The sequence below is a fragment of the Pipistrellus hanaki genome (genome assembly GCF_964339955.1).
Source record: "Pipistrellus hanaki genome assembly, chromosome: 2".
Classification (NCBI taxonomy): domain Eukaryota; kingdom Metazoa; phylum Chordata; class Mammalia; order Chiroptera; family Vespertilionidae; genus Pipistrellus; species Pipistrellus hanaki.
Window position 1 is genome coordinate 6231555 of NC_140504.1, and position 8402 is coordinate 6239956.

The window sequence follows — 8402 nt, forward strand, 5'->3', positions numbered from 1 at the left end:
CCAGCGCAGTACTGCCAGGTTTGGACACAGGTGGGCACACGGAGCCACCGTTATTTGGCAAGTCCCTGCACCTGCCCACTCTGTGTATGAAGACATTGTTTGTTTGTTTTCTTTGTTATTTTTTTTCAATGCTCAACCACTAGGCCACGCAGGTGCCGCCCAAGGAGAATAGTTTTGAAGACATTGTCGTTTTTTAAGTTCCCAGGCCAGGCATTTGCGTGATGCTTCCTCATGATTAGTCTCGGGGGGTGCGCTCTTGCTGATGCAGTGAGAGCCACGCTGAGTGTCTGTGTCAGTGGCACGTGCCTTCTCTGGCACAGGTAACTTTGAACACTTGCTTTCTCCCTGGCAAAGTTACTATATTTACCCTCGTAATTAACAAGAATCCCTTGGGGAGATACTTTGAAACTATGCAAATATCCTTCTCAAACTCTCCCTCTCCCGCGTTAGCTTCCACTGGTGATTTGTGTGGGCCTGAATCAATTTCCATTAAATTGGTGGCCAAAGGGTGATTTTTCTTTCTTTCTTTCTTTTTTTTTTTTTTTAGTGCTCAGCTCTGCAAAGGCATCTGCCTTTATTTTATTTTATTTATATATTTTATTGATTTTTTACAGAGAGGAAGGGAGAGAGATAGAGAGCTAGAAACGTCGATGAGAAACATCGACCAGCTGCCTCTTACACACCCCCCACCGGGGATATGCCCGCAACCAATGTACATGCCCCTGACCGAATCGAGCCCGGGACCTTTCAGTCCACAGACAGGCCAAACCGGTTTCGGCCAAAGGGTGATTTTTCTAATCTCATCATTCCTTCTACATTTTATTTGGCATTCCACTATATTTTGTCTTCTTGCCCACTTATTTATCTAATTATGTACTCATACCAGGGAGGATCCAAGGTCCTTTTCTTTTAAAAGCATTCATTTTACCATTGAAAGTGCACAATCCATCCAGCCAGGGTTGCTCGGTGGTTGTGCATCGACCCATGAACTGAAAGGTCACCAGTTCAATTCCTGGTCAGGGCACATGCCCAGGTTTTGCCTCGATTCCCAGTAGGGGACATGCAAGAGGCAGCCAATTGATGCTTCTAGCTCTTTATCCTTCTTCCTTCCTCTCTCTAAAATAAATAGATTTTGGGGGGAAAAGAAGAATGCACAATCCAATGGTTTTTAGAATGCAGACGATATTTAGTACTCAGGATTGTGCCATCATCACAATATACAGGAACATTTCTGTCACTCAAAAAAGAAACCCTGCGTCCATTAGCAGTCCCTGACCATCCCCCTACAACCTTGCGGCGGTGGGTAAACCACTCCTTTACCTCATTTATGTCAGGTGAATTCATGGAGTCTTGCCTGTAGAGAGCGCCTGGGAAGGCACATGGCCATTTTTTTCATTATTGTCAGTGAATCCAGTGGCGTTGGCAGAGCCACATCCTGGAAACACACCTTGCCAGAGGCAGGAGTGTTGTCAGCTTGACCTTCAACCCAGGTGCCAGGGGGTGGGTTTCATTATCTAAATCCAGCCAAGCACCAGGATGCACGTACCGCCTGCTTCCTGGCTTGAAGACAATGGAGTGGGAGGAGGGGATGGATAAGCTCTCTCCTGTCTCTTCTTATAAGGGCATTAATTCATCATGAGGATTCCACCTCCATATACCATCATATTGAGGGTTAGGACTTAGACATACAAATTTTTTATGTGTGGTAGGGGTGAGGGGCTGGAAATATTCAGTCCAGCCCTAGTCGGCTTGACTCACTGGATAGAGCATTAACCTGTGAACTGAAGGGTCCCAGGTTCAATTCTGGCCAAGGGCTGGGTTGCAGGCTTGATCCCCAGTAGGGGGTGTGCAGGAGTCAGCCAATCAATGATCCTCTCTCATCACTGAAGTTTCTATCTTTCTCCCTTCCTTTCTGAAATCAATAAAGAAATATATTTTTAAAAACAACAAATAGCCGGGACCAGTTTGGCTCAGTGGATAGAGCGTCGGCCTGCGGACTGAAAGGTCCTGGGTTCGATTCCGGTCAAGGGCATGTACCTTAGTTGCGGGCACAACCCCAGAGGGGGATGTGCAAGAGGCAGCTGGTCGATGTTTCTCTCTCATCGACGTTTCTAACTCTATGTCCCTCTCAATTTCTCTCTGTGTAAAATCAATAAAATATATATTTAAAAAAAAAACAAACAACAAAAAAATATTCAGTCCATAGCAAGTTCAAACCCAATGTGATTGGTATTTATAAGAAGATACCAGAGGTGCATTTGCCCCAAAGAAAGACCACGTGAGACACAGGGAAAAAGTGGCCATCTACAAGCCAAGGAGAGAGGCCTCTGGAGAAACCAGCCCCGCCCCACCTGGGCCTCTGCCTTTCCGCCTCCAGACTGCGAGGAAATACATTTCTGCTTCGGACAAGTTGGCTGTCGCTTCACCGAGTCCCCGAAGCCACCAGAGGGTTTGCAGCTCAGGAACAGACATTGGGGGCAAGTCTGGGAGATACAGGATGGAAGGTGGGTCTTCGGGGCCCCGGACACTGGGAGGAACATCTCGTCATCCACAGGCTGACCAAGTGATGGCCAGAGGAGAGCAGTCTCCCGCCTTTCCCACCCCAGGCCCCGTCCCAGAGGCACTCTCAGGCAATCTCATTTTATTCTCATGGATGGTGTTTGTCTTCATAATGCAGGCAGTTATTTGCATTTCTCCTTTCTGATTTATGACCTTTAAAACAATATCAATATAATACAATAAAATTAAATCTATTATTTGCTTAAGTAACTTTTTGTCTGTAACAGTTTTTATTGATACAATTCACATAGCATATAATTCACCCATTAGAGTGCACAATCCCCCATGGCCAGTGTGGCTCAGTTGGTTGAGCATCATTCCATGCACCAAAAGTTCACCAGTTTGATTCCTGGTCGGGGCATATGCCTGGTTTGCAAACTTGCAGGAGGCAAGCAATCAATGTTTTTCTCACATCAATGTTTCTCTCTCTCTAAAATCATTAAATATTTTTAAAAGTGTACAATTCAATTACTTTTAGTACATTCACAAAAAGTCAATTTTAGAATATGTTTTTATCACCATAGAAACTTCACACGCCTTAGCCATCAGCCCCCAGGTCAATCCTTCCACACTCCCCAGCCCCAGAACAACACTAATCTACTTCCTTTTTCTAGATTTGCCTGGTCTAGACATCCTATATAATAAAAGCCCAGTGACCCAACAGGAAAACGACCAGAATGACTGCACTGACCACCGGAGGGCAGACGCTCAATGCAGGAGCTGCCCCCTGGTGGTCAGAGTGGGAGCACCACTCACAGGGCGGGTCCACTACTGCTCAGCGGACCAGGATGAGAGGCGCTCCCTCAGGGGGCCAATCCCCAGAGGCCACACCCCCCACCAGTGCAGGAATCCCATGCAACAGGCCTCTAGTTTTATATATTGGAATCATATCATGCATGGTCCTTTGACTGGCTTTCTTCTCTTGGCATGCTTTCAGGTCCATCCATGTAGTAACGTGTTTGCTTCTTTTTATTGTCAAATAAAATGTCACTGTGTGAAATACATTTTATTTATCCATTCACCAGTTGATGAACATTTATGATGTTTCCACCTTTTGGCTGTTACGGTTCACGCTGCTGTGAACGAACACTCATGCACACATTTTTGTGTGGACATACTTTTTCCTTTCTCTTAGGTCCATGCCTAGGAATAGAATGTCTGGGCACAGGCTGATTCTGTTTAACTTGGTGAGCAGCTGCCAGACTTTCCACAGCAGCTGCACCGCTTACCTGCCCTCCCTCCAGGAATGCGGGAGAGCCCGGCTGTCCACATACTCGCCTACACTTGCTCTCACTTGGTTGTTTGGCTCACAGCCATCCCCGTGGGTGTGCAGTGGGACCTAATTGTGGTTTCGACTGCATTTGCCTGACAAATTCTGTTAGTGTTTTTCATGTGCTTGTCTGTCCAGTGTGTATCTTTTTGGAAAAATGTAGATTCAGATCCTTTGCTCATTTTTAAATTGGGTGGTCTTTTTTTTTTTTTTTTTTAATTATATTTATTGGGGTGACATTGGTCAACATGAACATATAGGTTCCCGGTGTGGGTTTCTATGTTACAGGATTTGTATATTGCACCATATGCTCACCATCCAAAATCAAATCTTCTTCTGTCATCATATATTAGGACCCCATTCTTGAAATCTACTTTGTCAGATATAAACATGGCTACACCTGTTTTTCTATGGATGTTATTTGCTTGGAGAATGGGTGGTCTTTTTGTTGTTGAGTTGGAGGAGTCTTTTATTTTATTTTTTTTTTGAGAGGGAGCAAAACATTGATGAGAGAGCAACATCATCAACAGCTGCCTCCTGCATGCCCCCCACAGGGGATTGAGCTCACAACCCAGTCTTGTGGCCTGACTGGAAATTGAACCAGTGGCCTCTTGGCTAGAGGAGTCCTTTATATACTCTGGACACTAGACACATCAGATATATGATGTGAAAATATTTTCTCCCATTCTGTGGGGGAGTCATTTCACTTTCTTGTGTCTTTGATGCAAAAAGCTTTTAATTTTGCTGAACTTCCATTTATTTATTTTTCCTTTGTTGCTTGTGCTTTTGATCTCAGATCTAAGAAACCATTGCCAAATCCAAGGTCAAGATTTACTCCTAGCAGGCGCCGGCAGGGAGCTGGGCGACGGGGCCCCCAGGGGGGGGGGTGCCCCTGAGCCTTCGACCTCTGAGCCCGGGCAACAGAGCCAAGACCGGGGGCTGCATCCTGGGCGGCGCCGACCCCGGCAACAGGCTGGAGCAGCGCGGGAGCCCGCGGAGAACAAAGGGGTGCAGCAGGCCAACCTGCTGAGCTCCCAGGACAAGGAGGAAGAAACCAAAATTCTCAATGTGAAGAAATCAAGTGAGAGCAAAAGATAGTAAATTACTTAAGAAAGAATACAAAGAAGATCTTGAAAAATCAAAGACTAAGTAAGAACTCAACTCACCAGCCAACATTGCAACATAAATGCGTTTAAAAAAAAAAAAAAAAAAAAAGGACAGAATGTTGGAACAGCGGCAGCCAGGCCTAGAGTGCCCAGGCACAAAGCAGTGGCAACCGGGCCCAGAGCAGCAACAGCCAGGCCCCAGAGCAGCAGCAGCCAGAACCAGAGCAACAACAGCCAGCACTGGAGCAGCCAGACCTGGGGCAGTGGCAGCCAGGCCTGAGGCGGAGGCAGCCAAGCCCAGGGTGGCCAGTCCAGGAACACCCAGACCCGGAGTGGCCGGGCCCGGAGAAGCTGGGCCCAGAGCAGCCGGGTTGGGAGCAGCCAGGCCCAGAACAGCAGTAGCCAAGCCCGGAGCATCCAGGCTGGGAGCGGCCAGACTCAGAGCGGCCGGGCCCGGGGCAGCCGGGTCTGGTGCGGCCAGGCCCAAAGCAGCGGTTGCCAGGCTGGGAGCGGCCAGGCCCGGAGCAGCAGTTGCCAGGCTGGGAGCGGCCAGGCCCGCAGCAGCCGGGTCTTGCGGCCAGGCCTGGAGCAGAAGCTGCCAGGCTGGGAGCGGCCAGGCCCAGAGCAGCGGCTGCCAGGCTGGGAGCGGCCAGGCCCGGAGCAGCCGGGTCGGGTGCGGCCAGGCCCAGAGCAGCGGCTGCCAGGCTGGGAGCGTCCAGGCCCGGAGCGGCCGGGTCGGGTGCGGCCAGGCCAGGAGCAGCAGCTGCCAGGCTGGGAGCATCCAGGCCCGGAGCCGCTGGGCCTGGAACAGCCAGGCCCAGAGCAGCCGGGTCGGGTGCGGCCAGGCCCGGAGCAGCAGCAGCCAGGTCCAGAGCAACTAGGTCGGGAGCGGCAGTGACCAGACCCGGAGCAGCTGGTTGTGGAACGAACCAGAGCAACAGAGGCCAGACCCGGAGCAGCCAGGCCCGGAACAGCTCGCTCCTCGCCTGCCCCTGCCCCATGGCTGCCTCTCAGACATGGCTGGAAACTTTTGTGGGAACTTGAGGGTCTGCTGAATTAAGTGATGAAGGCTTAGATCTGGATGTGTTGAGTTAGTATAGGGCTGGGGTGTTGATCTGTGAGTGCCTTGGGTGGGGCCTGGATGAGGCTGGTTGACCTATTTGGAAATGTCTTTTGTGTGAAGTGTATCATTGGGCATGTGGAGGTATTATTGATATGAGAAAATGCTAAGTAACTGATTTACTACCTGAAAAGGGATTTACTATTAGGGAAAGGGAGGGAGGAAGAGACTGAACATAAACTGCACCTATGGATGAGGACAATGGGGGATGGGGAGGGGGTGGAGGGTGGGGTGGGAACCTGGTGGAGGGGGGAAGAAATGAGGAACCTTTGTAACAATATGAACAATAAAGATTGATTAAAAAAAAAAATTTACTCCTAGGATTTCTTTTTTTTTTTTTTTTTTTTTTTTTAAATATATTTTATTGATTTTGTACAGAGAGGAAGGGAGAGAGATAGAGAGTTAGAATCATCGATGAGAGAGAGTCATCGATCAGCTGCCTCTTGCACACCCCCTACTGGGAGTATGCCCGCAACCAAGGTACATGCCCTTGACCGGAATCGAACCCGGGACCTTCCAGTCCCCAAGCCGACGCTCTATCCATTGAGCCAAACCGGTTTCGGCAGGATTTCTTAAATAAGTCTTATTTCTTATATTTGGTTCTTGATCCATTTTTAATTACTGCAGTGTAGATGGTGTGAGGTAAGAATCCCACTTCATTCTTTTGCATGTAGATAACCAGCTCTTCCAGCACCATTAGTTGAAGACACTTTCTTTCCCCATGGACTGGTTTGGCACACTTGTCAAAAATCAACTAACCATTGATGTAAAAACTTCTTTCTGGACCCTCAATTCTATGCCATGAATCTATATGCCCGTCTTGTGCCAGTGACACTATGTTTTTATTATTTTAACATTGCACTGAATTTTGAAATCAGAAAGTGAAGTCTTCCAACTTTAAAAAATATATATACTTTGGATTTCAGAGAGGGAGAGGGAAAAGGAGAGAGGGGAGAAACATCAATGATGAGAAAGAATCATTGATCGTTGCCTCCTGCACAACCCCTACTGGGGATCAAGACCAACTCGGGCATGTGTCCTTGGCTGGAATAAAATCTGAGACCCTTTAGTCCACAGGCTGACACTCTATCCACTGAGCCAAACCAGCTAGGGCAGGCCTACTTTATTTTCCCAATGGTTTTGTCACTTTTAGAATACAAGTTTTGTACTCAATAACTTTTTACATCATCTGTCAACGATTTGCTGTGTAAGACAGTACTGTTTTGATGGCTACTTATTCCTCTGCCTCCCGTTACTAATACTGTTACCACAACCACCCACCAACCATTACTACCCTCTCACTAAGCACGTGCCAGGCACTGTTCTGGAAACGTCACCTGTATTAACTAGTGGAGTCTTATAGCAATCAAAGGAGTGGGTGCTATTTGATCATCACTTTGCAGGGCAGACGAGGCACAGAGGCCAGTCTGTAGCAGTGAAGAGCGGAGCCAGGACTCAGATCTGGGATTTGGCTCCTGCCCTGCCTCTCCCAGTGAGCCTCTCACCGCTCCTGCAATGGCAATCAGCCCAATCCTGGGACATATTAGGTTGAACCACATGAAATGAAATGAACTTTTGTGACCTACAGAAAATGGTCCATTCATGTGACTCAACTTGTTAAAAAAAAAACAAAAAAAACCCCCCTGAGATTTGAAGCAGGTGCCTGAATATTTGTCGCCAGATTCAGATGGGGTTTTCTCAGGTTCTGCTGTCAGGTTTGAACATGCTCCCCAAGGACACTCCGGCTGTGCGGGAGCCAAGTGCACCTGGACGGTGTGGCATTTTCTGAGCAGAAGACAGCAGTCCGGCCCTAGCTGGTTTTGCTCAGTGGATAAAGCAAACCCCGTGGACCGAAAAGTCCCAGGTTCAATTCTTGTCAAGGGTGCATGATCCCCAGTGGGGGACTTGCAGGAGGCAACCGATCCATGATTCTGTCATTGTGGATGTTTCTCTCTCCTTCCTTCCATCCTCTCTGGAATCAATACAAATATATTAAAAAGAAAAAAGACAAAAAACAAAACAAAAAACTGCAGTCTGTCTTGAGATGGGAGCCCCATGTGTGGGAGGTGAAAGCTCTTGTGCTCCTCGAATAGTTAAGTCCTACGAGGCAGAAAGGGAAAGTCCCCTCCCTAAGAGCCACGCTACCCTGTCTCCCCAAGTCATCCAGCCACACAAACCCACAGGGGCAGGCACCGAGTGAGTGCCTCGCACACTGGCTGCCAGGTCTCTGACAGGGACCTCTCCTGATGGCTACGGGGACTTCAGTGGCTGTTCTTCAGGCCCGTCTGGCCACTCCTGAACAGGTGCAAGGGAAGGCAGCCACCTGGTTGGCCTCTGGAGGGGGAAA